Source organism: Bos grunniens, chromosome 5 (assembly GCF_055505025.1).
Source record: "Bos grunniens cultivar Pamir isolate PY7600 chromosome 5, Bosgru_T2T1.0, whole genome shotgun sequence".
Classification (NCBI taxonomy): domain Eukaryota; kingdom Metazoa; phylum Chordata; class Mammalia; order Artiodactyla; family Bovidae; genus Bos; species Bos grunniens.
In genome coordinates, this window is record NC_141169.1 from 42,920,185 (window position 1) to 42,947,183 (window position 26,999).

A 26,999-nucleotide genomic window follows, 5' to 3' on the forward strand; every position below is an offset into this window, starting at 1 on the left:
AAGCAACTTAGCATGGCACAGCAAGGAATTATAGCTATTATGATTATTATCATGCTGGTAAATCTTTCTGTAGATACTCTGAGTTGGAGTTGCTGTAGGTTATTACATTAGTCCCCTATTTACAAACCTTCAAGCTGTGTACTTTCAAAGATGTGGATGTGCCTTCACATGTCCAGTCACATAAATTAGTTCACACATCTGGCATACATTGCATGCACATACATCCTCTACAAATGGTTGTGCTTTTGTGTACTTTACAGTACTATATAGAGTACATAGCAGATTATCTTTATTTCAAGCCCAGGATGTCCAGAAACAGGTACAAAATAAGCAGTGATATAACTGGTACTGCTGAGAAGTGCCAAGCAATAACAATGGAAACAAAAGTAAAAATAATTGAAAGAGTGAAGCCAGGCAAAAGATGGTAGACATCACTCATTCTTACAACATGAATCTTTCAACCGTCAGCACAATTCTAAAAAATAAGGACAAAATCATGGAACACGGGAAGTTTGCTGTCAATATGATGTTGACAATAATAAAGAAGTGTGAAAAAGTAATGGAGGAGATGGAGAAATTTCTCAGTACATGGATGTAGGATCAGTATCCGCTTCGAGTCCCACTCAGCTTAGTGCTGATTCAAGAGAAAGCTAAAATCTTTTATGAAGACTTAAAAAAACACAGCAAAGAATCAGTGGACATATCTTTTACTGCTACCTATGGCTGACTTCATTGGTTCAAGCTAGAACCAACCTTCACAACCTAAAAGTAAGTGGTAAGGCAGTGAGTGCAGATATGGTAACTGCACAGCAATTTCCTGAAATGTTCTGAGAAACTATTGATGAAGGCACTCATTTACCTGAGGAGGTTTTTAATGTGGATGAGACAGGGCTGTACTGGAAGAGAATTCCAGGCTGAAGTTACCTCAGTAAGAAGGAAAAGTTGATTCCAGGCTACAAAGCAGCAAAGGATAGGCTAACTCTGTTTTTTGGCAGTGCTTCTGGCAATATGAAGCTGAAGCCTCTCTTAGTTTATCGTTCAGAAGACCCAAACCCATTAAAAACAAAGCCAAGGGCTCTCTTCCTTTTGTGTGGAAGAGTAACCCAAAAGCCTGGGTTCAGTTCAGTTCAGTTCAGTTCAATTCAGTCACTCAGTTGTGTCCGACTCTTTGCGACCCCATGAATCGCAGCATGCCAGGCCTCCCTGTCCATCACCAACTCCCGGAGTTCACCCAGACTCACGTCCATCGAATCAGTGATGCCATCCAGCCATCTCATCCTCTGTCATCCCCTTGTCCTCCTGCCCCCAATCCCTCCCAGCATCAGAGTCTTTTCCAATGAGTCAGCTCTTCGCATGAGGTGGCCAAAGTACTGGAGTTTCAGCTTTAGCATCATTCCTTCCAATGAACACCCAGAACTGATCTCCTTCAGAATGGACTGGTTGGATCTCCTTGCAGTCCAAGGGACTCTCAAGAGTCTTCTCCAACACCACAGTTCAAAAGCATCAATTCTTCAGCGCTCAGCCTTCTTCACAGTCCAACTCTCACATCCATACATGACCACAGGAAAAACCATAGCCTTGACTAGACGGACCTTTGTTGGCAAAGTAATGTCTCTGCTTTTGAATATGCTGTCTAGGTTGGTCATAACCTTCCTTCCAAGGAGTGTGCATCTTTTAATTTCATGGCTGCAGTCACCATCTGCAGTGATTTTGGAGCCCCCAAAATAAAGTGACACTGTTTCCACTGTTTCCCCATCTATTTCCCATGAAGTGATGGAACCAGATGCCATGGTCTTCATTTTCTGAATGTTGAGCTTTAAGCCAACTTTTTCATTCTCCTCTTTCACTTTCATCAAGAGGCTTTTGAGTTCCTCTTCACTTTCTGCCATAAGGGTAGTGTCATCTGCATATCTGAGGTTATTGATATTTCTCCCGGCAATCTTGATTCCAGCTTGTGATTCTTCCAGTCCAGCATTTCTCATGATGTACTCTGCATATAAGTTAAATAAGCAGGGTGACAATATACAGCCTTGACGTAATCCTTTTCCTATTTGGAACCAGTCTGTTGTTGCATGTCCAGTTCTAACTGTTGCTTCCTGACCTGCATACAAATTTCTCAAGAGGCAGGTCAGATGTTTTGGTATTCCCATCTCTTTCAGAATTTTCCACAGTTTCTTGTGATCCACACAGTCAAAGGCTTTGGCATAGTCAATAAAGCAGAAATAGATGTTTTTCTGGAACTCTCTTGCTTTTTCCATGATCCAGCGGATGTTGGCAATTTGATCTGTGGTTCCCCTGCCTTTTCTAAAACCAGCTTGAACATCAGGAAGTTCATGGTTCACATATTGCTGAAGCCTGGCTTGGAGAATTTTGAGCATTACTTTACTAGCGTGTGAGATGAGTGCAATTGTGCAGTAGTTTGAGCATTCTTTGGCATTCTCACACAGGCCATTTTCCAGGACTAGTTTATCCCAGAGGTAAAGAAATATTGTTCGGAGAAAGACATCTCATTCAACATTCTTTTGCTCCTCATCATTACTCCGGACCACCCAGGCATTCATGGATAACTTTCATCCCAACGTCAAAGCAGGGCATTTGCCACTGAATACTACCTTGTTCCTTGTTCATCCAGCCTATGGACCAGGGAGTTACAGTGACTTTCAAGAAATATTACTTATGTCACAATTTTTGTTAGGCAGTAAATGCAAGTAATGAATCAGGAATGGCTTTGTGATAATTGGAAGGACTATACAACTCCAAAGTTATAAAAAAAAAATCATTGACTTTGCTTGTCTTGAGATTATGGCCATCTCCATGAATGGGGTTTAGAAAAACTTTTGCCTGCAGTTTTTTCAGTTTTCATGGAATTGAGAAGGTGGATGAGGAGTCTGAAGAGGTCTTCAGCAAGAAGATGAAACTGGATCTACAAGAGGGCAACTTCACTGAGCTCCTTGCTCTGCAGCATGAGGCGCTTACTAACGAAGACCTGATGGAATTGAAGGCCCAGAGAAAGAATGAAGAAAGACAGAGGAAGAGGAAGTAACTGAACAACTGAAGAGATTCATGATACAAGAAATGACAAGGGGATTTTCTTCATTTGAGAAGATACTGTTACTTTTTGAGGCACAGGACCAGAATATAGAATGGCACACAAAGGTCGCAGCAGCTGTTCAGAATGCAATCTAGTGCTACCATGTCATCTATGATAAGAAATAAAAAGCTACTACCCAGACATCACTGGATAATTTTTTCATGAGTGTAGATAAAATTGAATCTAGTAAGGAACAAGCACCTATGCCATCATCATCAGGTATGAGTGAAATTGCAGCTAACCCTGTGTCTCCCATTGCTGATGATCCTTCAGCTCTACCGTCTGCCACATCTCCTTCCTTCTCCAGTCAGTAACTCTTCTTGCCTGTTCACTTGGTGCCAGCCCCTGAGGATCAGGTGTTGTACTTCCTACTGTACTTTTCAAGGTACCATACTGTAAGATTAAAAATGTTTCTGTTATTTTTTTATGCATTATTTGTGGGAAAGTATGAAACCTATTACAGTACAGTACTATATAGCCAATTGTGTTAGTTGGGTACTTAGGCTAACTTTGTTGGGTTTATGAATTAATTGGACTTAACAAATATGCTCTCAGATCAGAACTCAGTCATATGTAGGGCACTTATCACATTAAAAATCAAGGAGTTGACATTTTAATTTGGGCAGAGATTCTTAGTGCAAGCAAAATGTTCTATATTTCCTTGTGTCTCGTTCAGTAAATTTGGGGCCATTTAATTAGTTATAGCTACTGAAATCTGAGATGTGATATATGTCCATACCATAAAGAACTTATAACAGTGAGAGAATTTCTTTGGTATTGTTCTCCAGTGCACCCACCCACCCAGTGGATATGGAATTTGATTTTATTATGATTGCACCTGCCCCCCCACCACCATCTCATTGTGTCTTCCTTTGTCTTTAGACATGGAGTATCTTCTTCTGGTACGTTCCAGTGTCCTCCTATGATGGTTGTTCAAAAGCTAGTTGTGATTTCAGTGCTCTCGCGGGAGGAGGTTAGCACACATCCTTCTGCTTTGCTCAACGACGTCCTACTGTATGGCATAGGGAACTTGGCTCAATGTATTATGCCAGCCTGGAAGGGAGGGGAGTTTGGGGAAGAATGGATATCTGTATAGGTATGGCTGAGTCCCTGTGCTGTCTACCTGAAACTATCATAGAATTATTAATTGGCTATACTCCAATATGAAATAAAGAGTTCAAAATACACACACACACACAAAGACCTTATAGGTCATATGTTGCATATGTCATAGCTAAAATATAGAAGTGAGATACATGATTTACACAGGCATTTGATATTGTTGTAGCCACGCTTTCCGGGAAACAAACTCACTCAGAAGGACAATGCAGATGGTGGAGTGCAATTTACTACACCAGCGGGCCCAAGGCAGAGTCTCTTGTTAGCCAAGGGCCCCAACCAGTTTTTGTGAAAACCTTATATACCCTAAGTGTACGTGCCCAAACCCACCTTCCCAATTCCCTGAAACTAGTTTGAATAAAGGAAAAGAAAGATACAATCAAAGTTAACCTGTGATTCATATGTCTTAAACCTAGGTAGTTAACAGTGGACAATATTCAATAGGCCTGTGGTAATACCCCAATAAGCACAATAGAATTTATGACTCTATTCAGTTACACAGATAATTGGGGTATTCTTTTAGGTGAGGAAGAGTCCAGGTACAAGCCCTGGGGCTCTTCCATCAGGGGCAGTGGGGAGGGGGGGTCTGGTTTTCCAGTTGGTATGTCATTTCCATAGATACTGGGCATATAGCTCAAAGCCACAGTCCAGCCCAAGATGGAGTCTTGCTTTCAAGATGGAGCCTGTTCTGTTTCCTTCTTCAATATAAAGGAGAAATAAAACTTTGTTTTGTTAATTTTTGTTGTTTTGTTAAGTCACTCAGGTTTGAATGTTTACCTGTTACTGAAACCTATCTGATAGTACTAATAGTAAAATATGATCAAATTATAAATGGTAGAATGGGGGACCCTGGAGAAGGCAATGGCATGCCACTCCAGTACTCTTGCCTGGAAAATCCCATGGATGGAGGAGCCTGGAAGGCTGCAGTCCATGGGGTCGCTGAGGGTCGGACATGACTGAGCAACTTCCCTTTCACTTTTCACTTTCACACATTGGAGAAGGAAATGGCAACCTACTCCAGTGGTCTTGCCTGGAGAATCCCAGGGACGGGGAAGCCTGGTGGGCGGCCATCTGTGGGGTCGCACAGAGTCGGACACAACTGTAGTGACTTAGCAGCAGCAGAAGGGAGTAAAGTTTAGAACATAGTAAACATGTTGAAAGGGAAGACTCCAAGGCCCCAGTATAGATTTTCTGATTGAGAATTTGTTTAAGTGATAACTTAAATATTTCACAAGTGACTAAAATGAAATTTAATCTGTACTGTAAACTTTGATAGTCCCTGATCTGAAATATGGCTTTAAGACATTCAAATTACTAGAAGAAAGAATGCATGTGTTGACTGTAAAAAATAGTCAAAACCTAAAGTTGAGAGATATGTTTTATTTGGTGAGAATTTTTAGGACTTCAAGCCCGGAGACAGCATCTCAAGTGACCCTGAGAGAGGTGTTCTGAGGACGTGGGGGAAGGAATCAGGTTATAGAATTTTGCAGCAAGGTGCAGGTCGTGTGAACATCAAAAGCTTATTGTTAATTAAGGAAAACCATATAACCCAAGTTAAGAACTTTAGTACTTTTCTGTGCAGAAGCATTCAGAAGAGGCAAGAGTCTGGGCTTTCTGAAATCATTCCTGTCATATGCATCTCAGCTTTCTGGGGCCAGTTCTCACCATGAGGAGTGGCTAATGGTGCTACCTGAGCTTTTTTGCATCCTTGATGGCTTCTGGATATTCAGTATTGCTCTTCCTGGGCACAGAAATTCACATTGCAGGGCCAGAATTGCTGATTGCTGTGACATCCTTGTTTATTGATATAGCAGGAAATACTTCATTTCGCACATAATAATTATGAGAGATATAAAAGTAAAATGGTAGAAGAGCTGTTGACTTAAAAAATAGTCACTACCTAAAAGTTGAGAGTTATGTTTTATTATGTGGATATTTTTAGGACTTAAGTCCGGGTGGCAGCATCTCAAGTAGCCCTGAGAGAACTGTTCCAAGGAACAAGGGAAGGAGCCAGGTTTTAAAATAAAATAAAATTTAAAAAATAAAAATAGAAGATGTGGGTCAACATCAAAAAAAAAAAAAAGAAGAAGAAGAAGTCTTACAGCAAAGGGCAGGTAGTCAGAACATCAAAAGATTATTGTTAATTAAGGAAAACTAGATATCCCAAGTAAAGGAATTTAGTGCTTTTCTATGTACATAAATATGCAAGAGTCTGGGCTCACTGAAATCATTCCTTTTGCATGCATCTCAACTATCCTGGAGCCAGTATCCTGTGTTTTTCACATTCTGAGTTTCTTGGGTTCAGCAAAGGGAGTGGCTGCAATCTGATGGCTGTTAAATAGTGGGTATTTTTCTCATTCCTGAGTGCCCCAGAGAGCTGGAATTGCTGATGACTGTAATATCCTTGTTTATTCATATGGAAGGAAATATTTCATTTCTCAGAGCTGAGTGTATATTTCTAAGATGTTTTGTGTTTAATTCTGTTTTAGACACTGGAGAAGATGTGGAGGTGTTTGTATTTGAGATGGGGGATAAAAGTGTCAGGCGAGTGTAATTTCCTCAGTTCTGTCTTGTCACAACAAATATTTGAAGTGACGGACATTAAAGCCCTCAGTGTATCACAGCTCTTGGACAGACCGTGTTATAGCTCTTAGATAGATCAGTGTTACAGCTCAGTTTTATTTTTAAAATATCAGGAAAATACATCCTCGAGGCATGAGGGAATGCTGACCCAAAGACGAGAAGAGAAGAGAGAGCCCCAGCCCTTTGGCTCCTCTTGTAATATGTTTTCTCCTCCCACTGGGCCTGCCTTATGTAAATTGGGCTATCCAGGAGTGCTGTTTGTTCTACCTGAGGTCCTCACTTTGGTCCTCGGGCATTCATTTGTTCTATTTTCTCAGGCTTTTCCATTCCTTGTCTTTTAGCCACCGTCATTTTGGACTCCTGTTTTCTATTCTAACTACCTACCAAAACTATGATAAAATTCTGATAGATGAACGTAGGCAATTCAGGTGAAGGAAATGATATAAGCCAAAGGACACTGATTCCAAACAGGAAAGGAGTACGTCAAGGCTGTATATTGTCATCCTGCTTATTTAACTTATATGCAGAGTACATCATGAGAAACACTGGTCTAGAAGAAGCACAAGCTGGAATCAAGATTGCTGGGAGAAATATCAATAACCTCAGATATGCAGATGACACCACCCTTATGGCAGAAAGTGAAGAGGAACTCAAAAGCCTCTTGATGAGAGTGAAAGAGGAAAGTGAAAAAGTTGGCTTAAAACTCAACATTCAGAAAACGAAGATCATGGCATCTGGTCCCATCACTTCATGGGAAATAGATGGGGAAACAGTGGAAACAGTGTCAGACTTTATTTTGGGGGCCTCCAAAATCACTGCAGATGGTGATTGCAGCCATGAAATTAAAAGATGCACACTCCTTGGAAGGAAAGTTTTGACCAACCTAGACAGCATATTCAAAAGCAGAGACATTACTTTGCCAACAAAATTCTGTCTAGTGAAGGCTATGGTTTTTCCAGTGGTCATGTATGGATGTGAAAGTTGGAATGTGAAGAAAGCTGAGCGCCAAAGAATTGATGCTTTTGAACTGTGGTGTTGGAGAAAACTCTTGAGTGTCCCTTGGACTGCAAGGAGATCCAACCAGTCCATCCTAAAGGAGATCAGTCCTGGGTGTTCTTTGGAAGAAATGATGCTAAAGCTGAAACTCCAGTACTTTGGCCACCTCACACGAAGAGTTGACTCATTGGAAAAGACTCTGTCCAGGTTCGATGCACAATACTGGATGCTTGGGGCTAGTGCACTGGGACGACCCAGAGGGATGGTATGGGAGGGAGGAGGGAGGAGGGTTCAGGATGGGGAACACATGTATACCTGTGGTGGATTCATTTTGATATTTGGCAAAACTAATACAATTATGTAAAGTTTAAAAATAAAATAAAATTAAAACAAAACAAAACAAACAAACAAACAAAAAAGACTCTGATGCTGGGAGGGATTGGGGGCAGGAGGAGAAGGGGACGACAGAGGATGAGATGGCTGGATGGCATCACTGACTCGATGGACGTGAGTTTGAGTGAACTCTGGGAGTTGGTGATGGACAGGGAGGCCTGGTGTGCTGTGATTCATGGGGTCGCAAAGAGTCGGACAAGACTGAATGACTGAATTGAACTGAACTGAAAGGACAGTAGGCAGCCCAGATGGTGAAGGATCACCTGCAATGTAAGAATTGAATCCAGGATTCAATGCCTGGATCAAGAAGATCCCCTTGAGAAGGGCATGGCTACCCACTGCAGCTTCTTCCCTGGAGAATTCCATGGACAGAGGAATCTGATGGGCTACAGTCAATCAGTTCACAAAGAGTGGGGCATGACTGAGCAACTAACACTTTGACTTTAGCTATCATTTTCAAAGGAGAGTAGAGGTAGATATTGAACTTGCACCAAAGGCAATCTAAAAGATAATCTTTGTAAATTGCTTACAAATTTTATGTCGAAGATTCTTAAAGATAGCTCTCCAACTTTGATTTCTCTCCCTATGTTGTAGCAGGATGGTAGCTAGGTATGGGCAGAAAAATGGGGGCAGGGGCCAGGTGGTGGGAAATTATACATCTTGCAAAAAGCTGGGGCCCATAGGCAGACAAAGGAAAGCAGGAACCTCCACACTGACAGGAAACCACGTATTTGGGGTGATAAGGGTTTAGGTAGCAGACAGAGAAAGGTGGCAAAGGGCAGGAATCTGCTGCATCCAAATGTAACTTGATCAGTTTGTTAGGGTCCATAAGTGGCTCATAGTATATTGTTTAAAAATGGCCCATTGTGGTGACCTGAAAAACAAGGGATGAAGTGACAGTGGTCACGTGGCCCTAATGGCATTCCATTTTTTCCTTAAGACGACATCCTGTTTCTCCATGTTGGTGCCAGTTTCTCAAGACTACATGACCACCCAACTATGAGACCCCTCTGAAGACATGATCATAAGACCCCAGCTGTGGGCTAAAGATAAACTAAGGCCCCCTCCCTTTGGGGCACAGTTTCCCATCAATAGGGTATAAGAAGTGTGACTGTAAAGGGAGAGCCCTGATTTTTCACTAAAGCCAGTCACTTTCTCTCTTCCTATAATAAATCCTTCTCTGCCTGACTGCCCAGCTTGTTCTCTTTTTCTCTGCTTTATGATGTTCTTATTGCAATAGAAATAACCTTACAGATAAGAAGTGCCCATCATGCACTGACATCATGACACTTTCTGATCTAAGCTAAATAAGGATAAAAATCCCTCCTCCCCTTGGGAAATTGGAGGTGGGATGAGAATCCTGGGAAGATGACCCCCAAACTCCTCCTTCCTTAGTAAATATTCTGCCCCTTCGTTTGTACATCCCTCATAACCAGCTTGCCAAAGAAACCTAGAGCAGCAGCTTCTCACCGGTCTGCCTGCTCTCCCTCAGAGAGCACACATATCCTTGCTTAAGTAAACTTTTACTTTGCTTTCTTAACTTCTCTGTTTCTTCTCTGAATTCTTTCATGATGAAGAACCTTAAATTCACTGGCAACATCAACATCCTGTTGCAAAGACAAAGGTTAGAGTTTCTGATTTCATATAGATATTTGATTTTACCTATAATACTTTAGAACTACCTTTTGAAATTGATAATTTTATAATTAAAGAAGTAATAATTTTCTGCTAATATTGTAGACTGATTTTATTATAAATTTATAATGCTGTAATAGCAAGACTTAAACTTATTACTTGTTTATATTTTTTTCCATAAATGGATGGATTACTAATCCTTCTTGCTATGACAATTGTTAAATTTTCCTAGCCCTTCAACTAAATAACAGTTTTTAGAACTCTCCTTAGATTCTGAGTCATGAAAGATCTCCAAGATGTGTTAATTAATGACTTACCATGGAAACAAAGAAGGAGATTGTGGAGGAGTGACTGATATTTACATCCTGTGGTACTTCAGTTCAATTATACCATTGAAACCTAGAATAATGCAATACTTTAAAGACCAGTTTTTTGCATTCTTAAATGTTCTATGCCTACTTATTCTAGAGAATTGTAGGTTATTTACAGGCTCTGGGAGGAAGGCCTTTGTGTTTTAAGCTAGGTGAGAACTCATTATTTGGTGTCTATTATTTTTTATGACACCTCATCATCAACGACTACTGCTAAGGCATTTACGCAACATTACTCTAACTCCTGTTTAGTGAGTTACTATAGAAACACATGTTCATGTAAAAATATCTCTTTTGACTTAAAAATTAAATTTTTGCTCAATTTACTACTTACTTGTTACATTCCTTGAGTCAAATGCATGGAATCCTTTGGAATAAGTGTCGTAACGTGAAGTACAATAGGAAATATATTTTTCTAAAGACGAATTCTCCATGTAAACCGTTTTGTGTTAACGTTTCCTACCTTTCAGCTAGAGAAAATGACTTGTGTTATTTCCTACAATTATTGGTAGGAACTGTATAAAAGCATACAATGAATAAAACTTTTCAAGTCACCATCTTGCAAGAAAAGCAAGTCTTGGAACAAGGCTCTTTCTGATCAAATTTTAAGTATAGTAACACAGTGCTATTTAATACCAAAAATCAAAGTAGGAAGTAAGGAGAACATGAAATAAGTCATCCCTGGTGTCAGCATTTATGGTTCACTTGGGTAACATTTCAGAATGCTGGTCTTGTGATATTAGCTTTTTCCGCCAAGTGGCACATAGTGTTGTGTTTTCTGGTCTAAATTCCAGACTTAGAATGAGTAGCTTAGAAACTGAGGCAAAAGGGTGCCTGCTAACATCTAGTTTAATTTTAGAAATGTTTTTAATTGTAGTCAGCTTAATTTTTACTAAGGATATGCATATAAAATAATGGAGGAGATGGATCAGTTCATTACTGTTGACATTGCACAACAGAATCAGTCTGCTAATGTGTTTCTTCTTTATTTATTCAATCATTAAGCACTTTTGAGTATTTATTTCTATGCCAAGATTACTATCAAAGTTGCTGAAAAGAAATAGAAACATGAATAAGGCATGGCTCCTGGCTTCCAGAAATCAGTACAGGCTAGTGAGAGTTTAATATTGCCCGTGCATGTATGCTGCTGCTGCTGCTGCTAAGTTGCTTCAGTCGTGTCCGACTCTGTGCGACCCCATAGACGGCAGCCCACCAGGCTTCCCCGTCCCTGGGATTCTCCAGGCAAGAACACTGGAGTGGGTTGCCATTTCCTTCTCCATTGCATGTATGGGGGGATTTTAAATTGTTGATCATTTAAATTAAAATTTGGCATTTGCAACTGACTAAAAATAGAAGAGCATAATTGGAAGAAGTTTATTAAGAGTTGCCAGTCCAGGTTCTATGTAAGAAACTGGATGCTTGGGGCTGGTGCACTGGGACGACCCGGGGGGATGGTATGGGGAGGGAGGAGGGTTCAGGATGGGGAACACATGTATACCTGTGGCGGATTCATTTTGATGTATGGCAAAACCAATACAATATTGTAAAGTTAAAAAATAAAATTAAAAAAATGGAAAAAAAAAAGAAGATATTCTAAATCACTAATGCAGAGAAGGAGCAGATTTCTCATTCTATGAGACTCATATCCCTCTCAAACTGAGGTTACTCACAATCTTAAGTTCCTATTCTAATTAAGTTTACTCTTTAGGTAAGCTCAATCAATGTTTGGTATTCTCCTGTCCTCTCTCCCTTGGTAAGCATTTAATTTTCTTGAGGCTCACATAGCATCATGAGAGCATAAGGTGGAGGTAAGAAAGTTTGAATTCACTCATGCTTGATTCCTGTCCCTGTATTCTGGCCTCTACTTCATAGTAATGAAGATACATTCCTTGGATAGAAGTATGTTATATGGCATGCCATGACAGTGATTAATGTTTGGCTGTATGAGCACTTGATGCAGAATGCTTTCAACTAGTCCACACAGTAATGGTTCTTTTGAATTAGAGCTGTGTCTACCAGCTGGGAAGATGATTGTTATCTTGCTTTTTGAAGTTATTCAGTCAATCAGTATTCATGAGATACATATTTGTGATACAGTGAGTTGATGTGCATGGGTTTTCCTGGGTTTACCATATACCCTAACATTGAGAGAGTTTCCCTGGTAGTTAAGCTGGTAAAGAATCTGCCTGCAATGCAGGAGACCTGGGTTTGATTCCTGGGTAGGGAAGACCCACTGGAGAAGGAATAGGCTACCCATTCCAGTATTCTTGGGCTTCCCGGGTGGCTCAGCTGGTAAAGAATCCGCCTGCAAGGCGGGAGACCTGGGTTGGATCCCTGAGTGGGGAAGATCTCCTGGAGAAGGGAATGGCTAGCCACTCCTTATTCTGGCCGGGAGAATTCCATAGACTGTATACTCCATGGGGTCACAAAGAGCCAGACACAACTGAACAAGTTTTACTTTCACTACCACTGAGAAGCAGTTTGTCTTATAAAAGAGTAGAAAACTCAGGAACAGTTGGGAGTCAAATTCCTGTGAGGTTGTGAAGTGTTAGTCACTCAGCTCAGTGATGTCCAACTCTGTGATCCCACGGACTGAGGCTCACCAGGCTCGTCTGTCCGTGGGATTCCCCAGGCAAGAATACTGGATTGATTGCCATTTTCTTTTCCAGGGGCTCTTCCCCACTCAAGGATAGAACCCATGTCACTTGTGACTCCTGCATTGGCAAGTAAATTATGTACCACTAATGCCACCTGGGAAGCTCCACTTTAAAGATTATTGAGACAAAATTATGTTGGAATAAGAAAAGCCATGAGCATCCTCTAAGAGAGAATCTTGAAACAGATTACAGTAACTATTATGTCTTTGTGGTGGTAATGAGTGTCCATTTGATGTGCAAGGCATAGTTACCATGTATTATATGTAATCATACAAGTGGGTATATGCATCCAAATACATATTTAGAAAATTTGTATTTAGAAATTCAGTGAAATTTGTATTTAGAAATTCAATGAAATACAAAGAAATTTATATTTATAAATGTCCTCAATATGATCTATCTGATGGTTAAAAATGCCCCCCTGTGGACTCACTTAATTATAATACCATCCTCCAACTAGACCTCTTTTGTAGATGAGAAGGAAAATGGTCAGAAGTCCCATATATACAGGTTATCTTTGTTTGGAAATAAAAAAACCTCTAATGCAGGAGTTGTGGGCTTGTTTCTTCTATACTCCCTATAATTTCCCCAAAACTTTCAGGTTCAAACTGTCCCCCTTATCCAGGGCTGCCCAAACCTAGCCCACAGGAGCCTCCACAATCTCTGGTAATGCCTCCATCATGAGCAGTAGCAGCTCCTATCCCAGTGGATCCTAACCCAACTCTGATAACCTCTAGGCTATATCCTTCTGTCCTTCCAGTACAGGAAGTTCCTAATGGGGACTTGGGATCCATGCGAGTCCATGTCCCTTTCCCCCTCCAAGATTTAAGACAAATTAAATTAGACCTAGGAAGCTTTACTGAAGATCCTGACAACTATAAAGTGTTTTCCAGGATCTAACACAATTTTTTGAAATGGCATGGAAAGATGTCATGCTAATCCTGACTAGCACCCTTACTGACAATTAAAGTAGTAGACTAAAAATGCCCAGTAATGGGGAGATGAATGGTATGCTACTAGCATGCAGGGGAGATCTGACAGTTAATCAGCCTGGTTACCTACAGGGTTCCAGGCAGTGCCCATCAGTTCAGTTCAGTCGCTCAGTCGTGTCTGACTCTTTGCAACTCCATGAGTTGCAGCACGCCAGGCCTCCCAGTCCATCACCAACTCCCGGAGTTCACTCAAACTCACGTCCATTGAGTCGGTGATACCATCCAGCCATCTCATCCTCTGTTGTCCCCTTCTCCTCCTGCCCCCAATCCCTCCCAGCATCAGAGTCTTTTCCAATGAGTCAGCTCTTCGCATGAGGTAGCCAAAGTACTGTAGTTTCAGCTTTAGCATCATTCCTTCCAAAGAAATCCTAGGGCTGATCTCCTTCAGAATGGACTGGTTGGATCTCCTTGCAGTCCAAGGGACACCCAAGAGTCTTCTCCAACACCACAGTTCAAAAGCATCAACACTTCAGCACTCAGCTTTCTTCATAGTCCAACTTTCACATCCACACATGACTACTGGAAAAACCATAGCCTTGACTACACGGACCTTTGTTGGCAAAGTAATGTCTCTGCTTTTCAATATGCTATCTAGGTTGGTCATAACTTTCGTTCCAAGGAGTAAGCATCTTTTAATTTCATGGCTGCAATCACCATCTGCTGTGATTTTGGAGCCCCCAAAAAGTAAAGTCTGACACTGTTTCCACTGTTTTCCCATCTATTTGCCATGAAGTGATGGGACCAGATGCCATGATCTTCGTTTTCTGAATGTTGAGCTTTAAGCCAACTTTTTCACTCTCCACTTTCACTTTCATCAAGAGGCTTTTTAGTTCCTCCTCACTTTCTGCCATAAGGGTGGTGTCATCTGCATATCTGAGGTTATTGACATTTCTCCCAGCAATCTTGATTCCAGCTTGTGCTTCTTCCAGCCCGGTGTTTCTCATGATGTACTCTAATCTTACTGCACTGTGGTCAGAAAGGATGATTGGGATGATTTCAATTTTTTGAATTTACCAAGACTAGATTTATGGCCCAGGATGTGATCTATCCTGGAGATGGTTCCATGTGCACTTAAGAAAAGGTGAAATTTATTGTTTTGGGGTGAAATGTCCTATAGATATCAATTAGGTCTAACTGGTTCATTGTGTCATTAATTTATTTATTTTAAATTTTATTTTATTTTTAAACTTTACATAATTGTATTAGTTTTGCCAAATATCAAAATGAATCCGCCACAGGTGTACATGTGTTCCCCATCCTGAACCCTCCTCCCTCCTCCCTCCCCATACCATCCCTCTGGGTCGTCCCAGTGCACTAGCCCCAAGCATCCAGTTTCGTGCATCGAACCTGGACTGGCAACTCATTTCATACATGATATTTTACATGTTTCCCAAATCTTCCCACCCTCTCCCTCTCCCACAGAGTCCATAAGACTGTTCTATACATCAGTGTCTCTTTTGCTGTCTCGTACACAGGGTTATTGTTACCATCTTTCTAAATTCCATATATATGCGTTAGTATATATTGTATTGGTGTTGTTTTGTATTGGTGTTTTTCTTTCTGGCTTACTTCACTCTGTATAATAGGCTCAAGTTTGTGTTTCCTTGTTGATTTTCTGTTTCGTTGATCTATCCATAGATGTGGGTGGGATATTAATATCTCCCGCTATTATTGTGTTATTGTTAATTTCCCCTTTCATATTTGTTAGCATTTGCCTTTCATATTGTGGTGCTCCTATGTTGGGTGCATATATATTTATAATTGTTATATCTTCTTCTGGGATTGATCCTTTGATCATTATGTAGTGTCCTTCTTTGTCTCTTTTCATAGCCTTTATTTTAGAGCCTATTTTATCTGACATGAGTATTGCTACTCCTGATTTTTTTTTTTTTTGGTCTCCATTTGCGTGAAATATCTTTTTCCAGCCCTTCATTTTCAACCTGTATGTGTCCCCTGTTTTGAGGTGGGTCTCTTGTAGACAACATATATAGGGGTCTTGTTTTTGTATCCATTCAGCCAATCTTTGTCTTTTGATTGGGGCATTCAACCCATTTACATTTAAGGTAATTATTGATAAGTATGATCCCGTTGCCATTTACTTTGCTGTTTTGGGTTCGAGTTTATATACCCTTTCTGTGTTTCCTGCCTAGAGAAGATCCTTTAGCATTTGTTGGAGAGCTGGTTTGGTGGTGCTGAATTCTCTCAGCTTTTGCTGGTCTGTAAAGCTTTTGATTTCTCCTTCATATTTGAAGGAGATTCTTGCTGGGTACAGTAATCTGGGCTGTAGGTTTTTCTCTTTCATCACTTCAAGTATGTCCTGCCATTCCCTCCTGGCCTGAAGAGTTTCTATTGAAAGATCAGCTGTTATCCTTATAGGAATCCCCTTGTGTGTTATTTGTTGTTTTTCCCTTGCTGCTTTTAATATTTGTTCATGTTTGATCTTTGTTAATTTGATTAATATGTGTCTTGGGGTGTTTTTCCTTGGGTTTATTCTGTTTGGGACTCTCTGAGTTTCTTGAACTTGTGTAACTATTTCCTTTCCCATTTTAGGGAAGTTTTCAACTATTGTCTCCTCGAGTATTTTCTCATGGCCTTTCTTTTTGTCTTCTTCTGGGACTCCTATGATTCAAATATTGGGGCATTTCACATTTTTCCAGAGGTCCCTGAGGTTGTCCTCATTTAATTCTTTTTTCTTTTTTCCTCTCTGCTTCATTTATTTCCACCATTCTATCTTCTACCTCATTTATCCTATCTTCTGCCTCAGGTATTCTACTGTTGGTTCCCTCCAGAGTGTTTTTGATCTCATTTATTGCACTATTCCTTATTGATTGACTCTTTTTTATTTCTTCTAAGTCCTTGTTAAACATTTCTTGCATCTTCTCAATCCTTGTCTCTGGCTATTTTTCTGTAACTCCATTTTGTTTTCAAGATTTTGGATCATTTTTACTATCATTCTTCTGAATTCTTTTTCAGGTAGACTCCCTATCTCTTCCTTTTTTGTTTGGTTTGGTGGGCATTTGTGATGTTCCTTTACCTGCTGAGTATTTCTCTGCCTTTTCATCTTATTTAGATTGCTGTGTTTGGGGTGGCCTTTCTGTATTCTTGCAGTTTGTGGTTCCTCTTTATTGTGGAGGTTCCTCCCTGTGGGTGGGGTTGGATGAGTGGTTTGTCAAGGTTTCTGGTTAGGGAAGCTTGCGTCTGTGTTCTGGTGGGTGGAGCTGGATTTCTTCTCTCTGGAGTGCAATGAAGTGTCCAGTAGTGAGTTTTGAGATGTCTATGAGTTTGGTGTGACTTTGGGCAGCCTGTATATTGAAGTTCAGCTATGTTCCTGCTTTGCTGGAGAATTTGTGTGGTATGTCTTTCTCTGGAACTTGTTGGCTCTTGGGCGGTGCTTGGTTTCAGTGTAGGTATGGAGGCTTTTGAATGATCTCTTATTGATTAATGTTCCCTGGAGTCAGGAGTTCTCTGATGTTCTCAGGTTTTGGGCTTAAGCCTCCTGCCTCTGGTTTTCAATCTTATTCTTACAGTAGCCTCAAGACTTCTCCATCCATACAGCACCAATGATAAAACTTCTAGGTTAATGATGAAAAGATTCTCCACAGTGAGGGACACCCAGAGAGGTTCACAGAGTTCACAGAGTCATGGAGAAGGGAAGAAGGAGGAGGGAGATGGAGGTGACCAGGATGAGAAGAGGGGGAATCAAAAGGGGAGAGAGCAATCCAGCCAGTAAACAATTCGCTATGTGCTCTCCACTGTCTGGAACCCTCAGAGAGGTTCATGGAGTTACACAGAGAAAAGGGAGGAAGGAGATAAAGGTGAGGGGGAGAAAAAGGGGAATCAAAAGGAAAGAGATAGATCTAGGCAGTACTCTGTTCCCTAAGTGTTCTCCACAGCCTGGAACACACACAGAGATTCACAGAGTTGTGCAGAGAGGACAAGGGGGAGGGAGGAGATAGAGTTGACCTGGGGGAAAAAAAGGAGGGTCAAAAGGGGGATAGAGTAATCAAGCCAGTAATCACACTCTTAAGTAAAAATGGGTACTGAAGATTGGATTCTTAAATGTACAATATTGATAACAAATACCAAAAAGCAAAGATTAAAAATCTACAGTAGAGGTTAGACTCTCAAAAATACAATATTAAAAAAAATCACAAGAAGTATAAGAAATATATATGAAGTTTGCTTTAAAAATAGGGTCTTTTTTTTTGCAAGATAATAATAGTAGATTATAAAAATGAAAATTAAAGGAGTAATAGGGGACTTTAAAAAAAGAAAAAAATTTAATTAAAAAAATGATAATAGTAAAAATATATCTAGGAATTTCTCTGGAACTGTTGCGGGCAGTGTGGGGTCAGTTCAGTTTCAGATAGTTCCTTGTTCCCGCTTATACTTCTCAAAATCAATAGGCCCTTTCCAGTGTAGTCAGTGTTAACTACAGGGATTTTAATCTGTTGCACCTGTCACTTCCAAAGCGGTTGCCTCTGTTTATCTGGCTTCTTCTGTTTGCAGGTCTCTTCAGTGTCTAATTTCTGCCCTGACACAAGAAGGTGAAAGTGGTCTCTTGTTTAGGCTCACTTGTTCAGTCGTGCTGTGGGGAGGGAGGAACACTGCAAAAAAAATATCACTGGCATGTGTGGGGAGTGTTCGCAGTGTCTCAACCGCACTAGGTTTGCCCCGGCTCATGGTGTGTGTGCTTTCCCAGTCTATACTGCTCAGGCTCCAGGTTGCCCTGCAGGGAGTGGGCCCTGGATTGCGTGCACTTCCCCACTCTAAGCCACTCAGGTTCAGGTTCTTGGGAAGTCCACAAAGGCACAGACTCAGTTGGGCCTGTGTTTTGTGCCCTTCCCAGGTCCAAGAAGCTCAGGCAACCAGGTGCTTGGTGAGTGCACTCTCCTCAGGTGGCGAGTGTGTCTTATCACCTCCCTGGTCCCAGCTGCTTGGTTTCCTGGGTGGCAGTGGTGCACCCATCTCCAGTGTGCCATGTGTCTCTTCGGGGAAGCTGAGCTCTGGCTGCGACCCTCCCGGCGGATGTCAACAGTCTGGAATCCCAGGAAGTCTTGGTTAGAAACCGGAAGCCTGTTCGCAGTTTGGTAGGGAATGCCATCTCTGGGGCCAAGTTTGCCCCTTTCTGGCTATGGCTGGTGCCCATCTGCCCCCTGCCTCCAGCGGGGGTTGGACTGGTCCATAGCCTGCTAGCTCTCCTCTGGTATTCATTCAGTCCTTTGTTCTGTGAGAAGGCCTGGCAGTGCCTTAGGTCAGGGTTTTTGCAGGATAGTTCTGTCGCTCTCTCTCTCTCTCTCTTTTTATCCGCTCTCTCTCTCTGGCTATCCCACAGTTTAGGTTGCTATCTCATGTTAGCATTCAGGCCCAGTCCTTACCCCAAGCAATGCAGCCTGCTCCTCCATGTTCAGCCCCCTCTTGCTGGTGCCAGATGTGAGCGTCTGGGGTACTTCTCTCCTGGGAGTTGCCATTAGGCACATAATCTGTGGGTTTTATTTATTTATTTATTTTTCCTCCTGGTTATGTTGCCCTCTGAGATTCCAAAACTCCCCACAGACCCGCCAGTGAGAGGGTTTCCTGGTGTTTGGAAACTTCTCCTCTTTGAAGACTCCCTTCCCGGGATGGATCTCTGTCCCTAACTCTTTTGTCTCTCTTTTTATCTTTTATATTTTGTCCTACCTCTTTTCGAAGACAATGGGCTGCTTTTCTGGGTGCCTGATATCCTCTGCCAGCATTCAGAAGTTGTTTTGTGGAATTTGCTCAGCGTTCAAAAGTTCTTTTGATGAATTTGTGGGGGAGAAAGTGGTGTCCCCTTCCTATTCATCCATCATCTTAGGACCGCACCCCCCCCCCCAACCACACACACACACACACACACACACACACACACACACACACACACTCCAGTATTCTTGTCTGGAGAATCCCCACGGAAAGAGGAGCCTGGAGGGCTATGAATGGTCCATGTGGTTGCAGAGTCAGACACGACTGAGCAACTAAACACAGCACAGAGATATATAAGACTTTGTAATCCTATATATACAAGATAGAATAAATAAGAATCATAGAGTCACTACTCCTATGGAAAGCTACTACAAATAACAGTGTCTCGTGGGCTGTTTAAATTCCTGTCGTATAATATGACACTAATAATTTATGAAAAGGAAACAGAAGAAGGCAGAAAGGAAGGAATGGCTAGACAGGAAGTTAGAGAACACATACCTTCAAGCAACTTGCTTTTGTGGTCAGTGGAATTGGAAAGGAGGCCAGCCAAGAGTGAAAAATGAATAATAGTTGGTACAGTCGAACTGGCTGAATCTTTTCCCAAAGATCTAAGAAACATTTATAAAATATTTAAAGAGGTAAAAGTTTTAGCTAACTGTGTATATCATAAAATAGATATCCTTTAATTGACTGAGGTCTAATGATAGTCTTTATATTTCAAGGTTGGAGGATATAATTTTCTGGTGCCATGAAATATTCCTCCACTTAAGAGGCCTAAATCTTCTTGTTTTCTCTCTGTTATTCATGTCATTTATTCTCTTGGGTCTACTAGTACTTTATTTAGCTAAAGTCTATCTACATGATGAAAGTGAAAGAGGAGAGTGAAAAAGTTGGCTTAAAGCTCATCATTCAGAAAACTAAGATCATGGCATCCAATCCCATCACTTCATGGCAAATAGATGGGGAAACAGTGGCTGACTTTATTTTTTGGGGCTCCAAAATCACTGCAGATGGTGACTGCAGCCATGAAATTAAAAGATGCTTATTCCTTAGAAGGAAAGTCATGACCAACCTAGATAGCATATTCAAAAGCAGAGACGGACCTTTGCCAACAAAGGTGTGTCTAGTCAAGACTACGGTTTTTCCAGTGGTCATGTATGGATGTGAGAGTTGGACTATGAAGAAAGCTGAGCACTGAAGAATTGATGCTTTTGAACTGTGGTGCTGGAGAAGACTCCTGAGAGTCCCTTGGACTGCAAGCAGATCCAACCTGTCCATCCTAAAGGAGATCAGTCCTGAGTGTTCATTGGAAGGACTGATGTTAAAGCTGAAACTCCAATACTTTGGTCACCGGATGCAAAGAGCTGACTCATTGGAAAAGACCCTGATGCTGGGAAAGATTGAGGGCAGGAGAAGAAGGGGACGACTGAGGATGAGATGGTTGGATGGTATCACTGACTCGATGGACATGAGTTTGGGTAAACTCCGGGAGTTGACGGACAGGGAGGCCTGGCATGCTGTGATCCATGTGGTTGCAAAGAGTCGGACACGACTGAGTGACTGAACTGAACTGATTTTATACTAGCGGACAATGAACTAACTCTTTAATATGCCTACCTAATATTCAGTTGTGAAACATGATTTATTTATCAAGATCCTTACTGGTGAGCATTTCACTTATTTACATTCTTTTGGTATTATTAACTGTGGTATAATAACTTATCATGGGAAAATATAATTTCACACACTTGTAAATACTGATTTTTTGTAGAATAGAATAGATTTCTGAATTGCAATTTCCAGGTCAAATGGTATATGCATTTTAAAAGCAGCTTTATTGAGGTTTTATTGACATACAATAGACTATACATGATTAAAGTGTTTGTTCAATTTAATAAATTTTGATGTATATGTACAACCATGATCCATGATCACAATCAAGATTATGAACATATCCATCTCCTGCCAAAATATATTCATGCCCCTTTGTATTCTGTCCTAGTCTGTCCTTTTGCCCAACACCTTCTGGTTCTTAGGCAACCAGTGATCAGCTATATTTCACTGTGGGCTAGTTCTAGTTTACATTTTATAAAATTTTATGTAATCAGAATTATGCAGTATGTAATCTTTTGTTTGGAGTTCTTTCATTGGAATAATTATTTTGAGATTTATTTGAGTTGTTGCCTCTATCAATAAACCATTGTTTTTATTGTGTGCCTGTCAGCATATCTGGAAGTTCCAGCAGTGGCACAGGACTGGAAAAGATCAATCCTCTTCCCAGTTTCCAAGAAGGGTAGTAGTAAAGACTGTTCAAACCATCAGACAATTGCACTCGTCTCCCATGCTAGTAAGATCATGCTTAAAATCTTACATGCTAGGCTTCAACATTGTTCAAACCAAGAACTTCCAGACATCCATGCTGAGTTTAGGAAAGGCAAAGGAACCAGAGATCAAGTTGCCAACATTCTCTGGATCATAAGCACGCAAGGGAACTCCAGAAAAACATCTACCTGTGTTTCATCTACTCAGCTAAAGCCTTTGACTGTGTGGATCATAACAAACTATGGAAAGCTCTTAAAGAAATGGGAATACCAGACCATCTTACCTGTCTCCTGAGAAACCTGTATGTGGGTCAAGAAGGAACTGTTAGAAACCTGTATGGAACAATTGACTAGTTCAGGACTGAGCAAGGAGTACAACAGGGCAGTCTGCTGTCATCCTGTTTGTTTAACCTACATGCTGAGCACATCATAAGAAATGCTGAGGTGAATGAATTACAAACTAGAATCAAGATAGGTGAGAGAAACATCAACAACCTCTAATGGCAGAATGGCAGAAAGTGAAGAGAAATGAAAAGAGCCTCTTGATGAGGGTGAAGGAGGAAAATGAGAGATATGGCTTAAAACTAAATATTAAAAAAACTAATATCATGGCATCTGGTCCCATCACTTCATGGCAAATAGGAGAAAAGTTGAAAGTAGTGACAGATTTCCTCTTCCTTGGCTCTAAAATCACTGCAGATGGTGACGTGACTTCAGCCATGAAATCAGGAGATGATTGCTTCTTGCAGGAAAGCTATGGCAAACCTAGACAGTTGTGTTGAAAAGCAGAGACATTACTCTGCTGACAAAGGTCCATATAGTCAAGGCTATGGTCTTCCCAATGGTCGTGTATGGATGTGAGAGATGGACCATAAAGAAGGCAGAGGGCCAAGAACTGATGCCTTGTCTGACTCTTTGTGACCCCATGGACCGAAGCATGCCAGGTTTCCCTCTCCTTCACTATCTCCGGGAGTTTGTTCAAATTCAAGTCCATTGAGTGGGTGATGCTAACTATCTCACCCTCTGTTGCCCCTTCTTCTTTTTTGTTCAGTCTTTCCAAGCATCACAGTCTTTTCCCTTGAGTTGGCTCTCCGCATCTAGTGGCCAAAGTATTGAAGCTTCAGCTTCAATATCAGTCCTTCCAATGAATATTCGAGGTTGAATTCCTTTCAGACTGACTGGTTTGATCTCCTTGCAGACCATGGGACTCCAAGAGTCTTCTCTAGCATCACAATATGAAAGCATCAATTCTTCAGTGCCCAGCCTTCTTTATGGTCCAACTCTCACATCCATACATGACTTCTGGGAAAACCATAACTTTGACTATACAGAATTTTGTCAGCAAAGTGATGATTCTGCTTTTTAATGTGCTGTCTAGGTTTGTCATAGCTTTCCTTCCAAGGAGTAAACGTCTTTGAATTTCATGCTTGCAGTCAATATCAGCAGTGATTTTTTAAATGTTTACCTTTTTTTAAAATAGATGGTCAAATTATTTTGTCTATATTTTGCTATCTTATTAATATATTTAAATTGAAACATAATTGATTCACATAATTATATTAGTTTCAGGTGTACAGCATACTGATTCAATAATATAATTATACTCCTCTTAAAATTACTGCAAGATAATGACTGTATTTCCCCATGCTATATAATGTATCCTTGTTGCTTATCTATTTTACAAACAATAGTTTGTGTCTTTGAATCCCATGTCCCTGTCTTGCTCCTGCTTCCCATCCCCACTGGCATCTACTAGTTTGTTTTCTATATCTGTGAGTCTGTTTCTGTTCTGTTATATGCATTCATTTATTTTATTTTTTAGATTCAACACACAAGTGATAACATACTGTCTTTCTCTGACTTATCTCACTAAACATAATAATATCTAGGTCCATCCACACTGTTGCAAATGGCAGAATTTCATTCTTTTTAATGGCTAATTAATATTCCATTATGTGTGTATATATGTGACATTTTTCTTTATCTTTTGATGGGTACTTAGATTGCTTACATATCTTGGCTATAGTAGCTAGTGCCGTTATGAGTATTTGGATGCATGCTTCTTTTTGAAATAGCATTTTCATTTTCTTTGGATATGTTCCCAGCAGTGGAAATGCTAGATCATATGGTAGATCTCCTTTAATTTCTCTTCCTGTGTTCCATACTGGCTGCAGTAATTTACAATCCCACCAACAGTGTACTAGGGTTCCATTTTGTCGACATTTTCATAAACATTAGTTATTTGTAGACTTCTTGGTGATAGCCATATATACAGGTATGAAGTGATAACTCACTGTTGCTGTTTTATTTTTTAATCTGTGTATCTCTGATAATTAGTGATGTTTTACTTTTTTTTTCATGTACCTGCTAGCCATCTGTATATATTCTTTGAATAAATGTCTACTTATTTCTTAATGAGTGTCTTATGAGCTGTTAATATGTGTTGAATATTAACTACTTGGTCATATGATTTGCAAATAATTTCTCCCATTCAGTTGGTTACCTTTTCATTTTATTAATGGTTTCCTTTGCCACACAAAAGTTTTTAAATTTAAGCTGGTTTCACTTGTTTATTTTTGCTTTTACTTATTTTGCCTTAGGAGATAGATCCAAGAAAATATTGTAATGGTGACCTTACAGAATGAGTGTTTCTGAACAGATTGGCAATGGGTATTAGATCTTCTTTATATGTTCCATTGAATTCCCGTGTGAAGACATTTGGCATTGAACTTTAAACAAAAAAGTTTTGTCTGCACTGTTTTTATTGCAAAGCACAGGCCCTTTGTTGATGCACATGGGTTTTCTCTAGTTGTGGGACATGGGCTCTTGAGTGAGTGGGCTCAGTAGTTGAGATGTGTGGGCTTTGTTGCCCCATGGCATGTGGGATCTTAGTTCCTTGACCAGGGATCAAACTTGAATACTTGCACTGGAAGGCAGACTCTTAACCACCGTACCACCAGGGAGGTCTGTAGTTTTGAACTTTTGTTTGCAGGGAGATTTTTGCTACAAATTCAATTCCACTACTAGTGATCAGTTTGCTCAGATTGTTTATTTCCTCCTGATTCAGCTCGAAAGGTTGTATGTTTCAAGAAACTGCCAGTTTCTTTTTGGCTGTACATTTTATTGGTATATAACTTAAAAAAATTCTTATTGCAAAAAAAATTTTTGGCAAAACTATGTTAAATCATAGTTTCCTTTCATTTTTTTTTTTTTCTCTCTCTATGGTATTGGTTGTGATTTCCCCTCTTTTATTTCTTGTTTTATTTGTTCAGGTCCCCTCTCTTTTCTTCTTGATGAGACTGGATATAGTTTATCAAATTTGCTAATATTTTCTAAGAAGAGCTCCCAGTTTCTTTGATATTTTCTGTTGTATTTTAGTCTCTATTTTATTTATCCCTCTCTGATCTTTATTTTTCCCTTTCTCTTGCTGACTTTGGGCTTTCATTGTTTTTCTTTTCCTAATTCGTTTAGTTGAAAGGTTAGGTTTGTATGGTGGGTTTTTTCTTGTGTGAGGTAGGCCTGTAGTCACTATTCTAAAACTTCCCTTTTTGAACTGCTTTTGCTGCATCCCATTTTTGTCTTGTGGTATTTTATGATTTCCTATTTGCTTCCTTATTGCCCTTTGGTTTTCTGGCATTTGTACTTTTCCCATTTTCTTTCCTGTGATTGATTTCTAGTTTCACTCATTGTAGTCAGGAAAAAATGCTTGATATAATTTCTGTCCTCTCAAATTTGTTGAGATGTGATTTGTGGGATAACATATAATCTATTCTGTAGAATGTTCCTTGTGCACTTGAAAAGAATATGTATTCCGCTGGTTTGGATCAACTGTCTTATAGATATCTATTAAGTCCACTGGTTTATTATGTTATTTAAGACCACTGTTGCCTTATTGGTTTTCTGTCTGGGTGATATGTAGATTGAGGTAAGTGGGTCATTAAAGTACCCTTCTCTTAATGTATTGTTTTCAATTTTCCCTTAATGTCCATCAGTATTTGCTTTATATATTTAGGTGCTCCTTATTGGGTCCATTTATATTAACCAGTGTAATATCCTATTTTGGTATTGATCCTTTCATCATAGTATAATACTCTTCTTTGTCTTTTGTTAAAGATTTTGTTTTAAAGTCTATGTTGCCTGTTATGAGTATTGCTAATCCCACTTTCTTGTTATTTCCATTTCCATCTAATGACTTTTTCCATTCTCTCACTTTCAGGCTCTGTGAATCCTCAGTTCTCAGGTGAGTCTTCTGTGAGTAATATATAGATGGATCTTGTTTTTCATTCAATCAGCCATCCTCTATCTTTTGCTTGGAGCATTTAGTCCATTGTCTTTTAAAGTAATTATTGATAGGTATGTTCTCAATGACTGCCATTTTGTTACTTGTTTTCTGTTTGTTTTGTAGTTCTTCTCTGTTCATTTCTTCATCATTATGTTTCTTCCTTGTGGTTTGATGATTTTCTTTGGTTGTATGCTTGTGCACCTTTCTTTTTCATTTTGCATTATCTATTGTAGGGTTTTGATTTGTGATTACTATGGGGTTCCTTTAGTAAGTCCTAAAGGAGATCAGTCCTAGATGTTCTTTGGAAGGACTGATGTTGAAGTTGAAACTCCAATACTTTGGCCACCTGATGCAAAGAGCTGACTCATTGGAAAAGACTCTGATGCTGGGAAAGATTGAGGGCAGGAGAAGAAGTGGAAGACAGAGGATGAGATGGTTGGATGGCATTACTGACTCAATGGACATAGGTTTGGGTGAACTTTGGAGTTGGTGATGGACAGGGAGGCCTGGTGTGCTGCAGTTCATGGGGTCGCAAAGAGTCAGATACAACTGAGTGACTGAACTGAACTGAACTACTATGGGGTTCATTATGTGGACCTATAACTAGATTTATTTGTTTCAAATAGGTATTCCTTTAAATTCAAGCACATTCCAAAAAAGCTACATTTTTAACCCCCTTCTCCTACATTTTGTGTTTTGATTTTACATTATCATGTTTATCCCTTCACTGATTATTGTAGATATACTTTATTTTGTATTTTTCTTTAAACTTAATACTATCTTATTTAAGTGATCAATCTCCAGCCTTTATTATATATTTGCCTTTCATAGAGAA

General features: G+C 40.1%; 1 long non-coding RNA gene across 3 annotated transcripts in view; it reads right to left on the reverse strand.

Moving 5' to 3' along the window:
• Positions 1–26,999, reverse strand: part of LOC147371813 (uncharacterized) — a 100,380-nt gene that overhangs the window by 63,777 nt on the left and 9,604 nt on the right. Inside the window, exon 3 of one of the 3 annotated variants that reach the window (XR_015163775.1) lies at positions 21,378–22,647. The exons of the other annotated variants lie outside the window; for them this stretch is intronic. This is a non-coding gene — a long non-coding RNA (uncharacterized LOC147371813). Of the gene's footprint in view, positions 1–21,377; positions 22,648–26,999 lie in introns of those variants that run through there. 3 annotated transcript variants of the gene reach the window in all.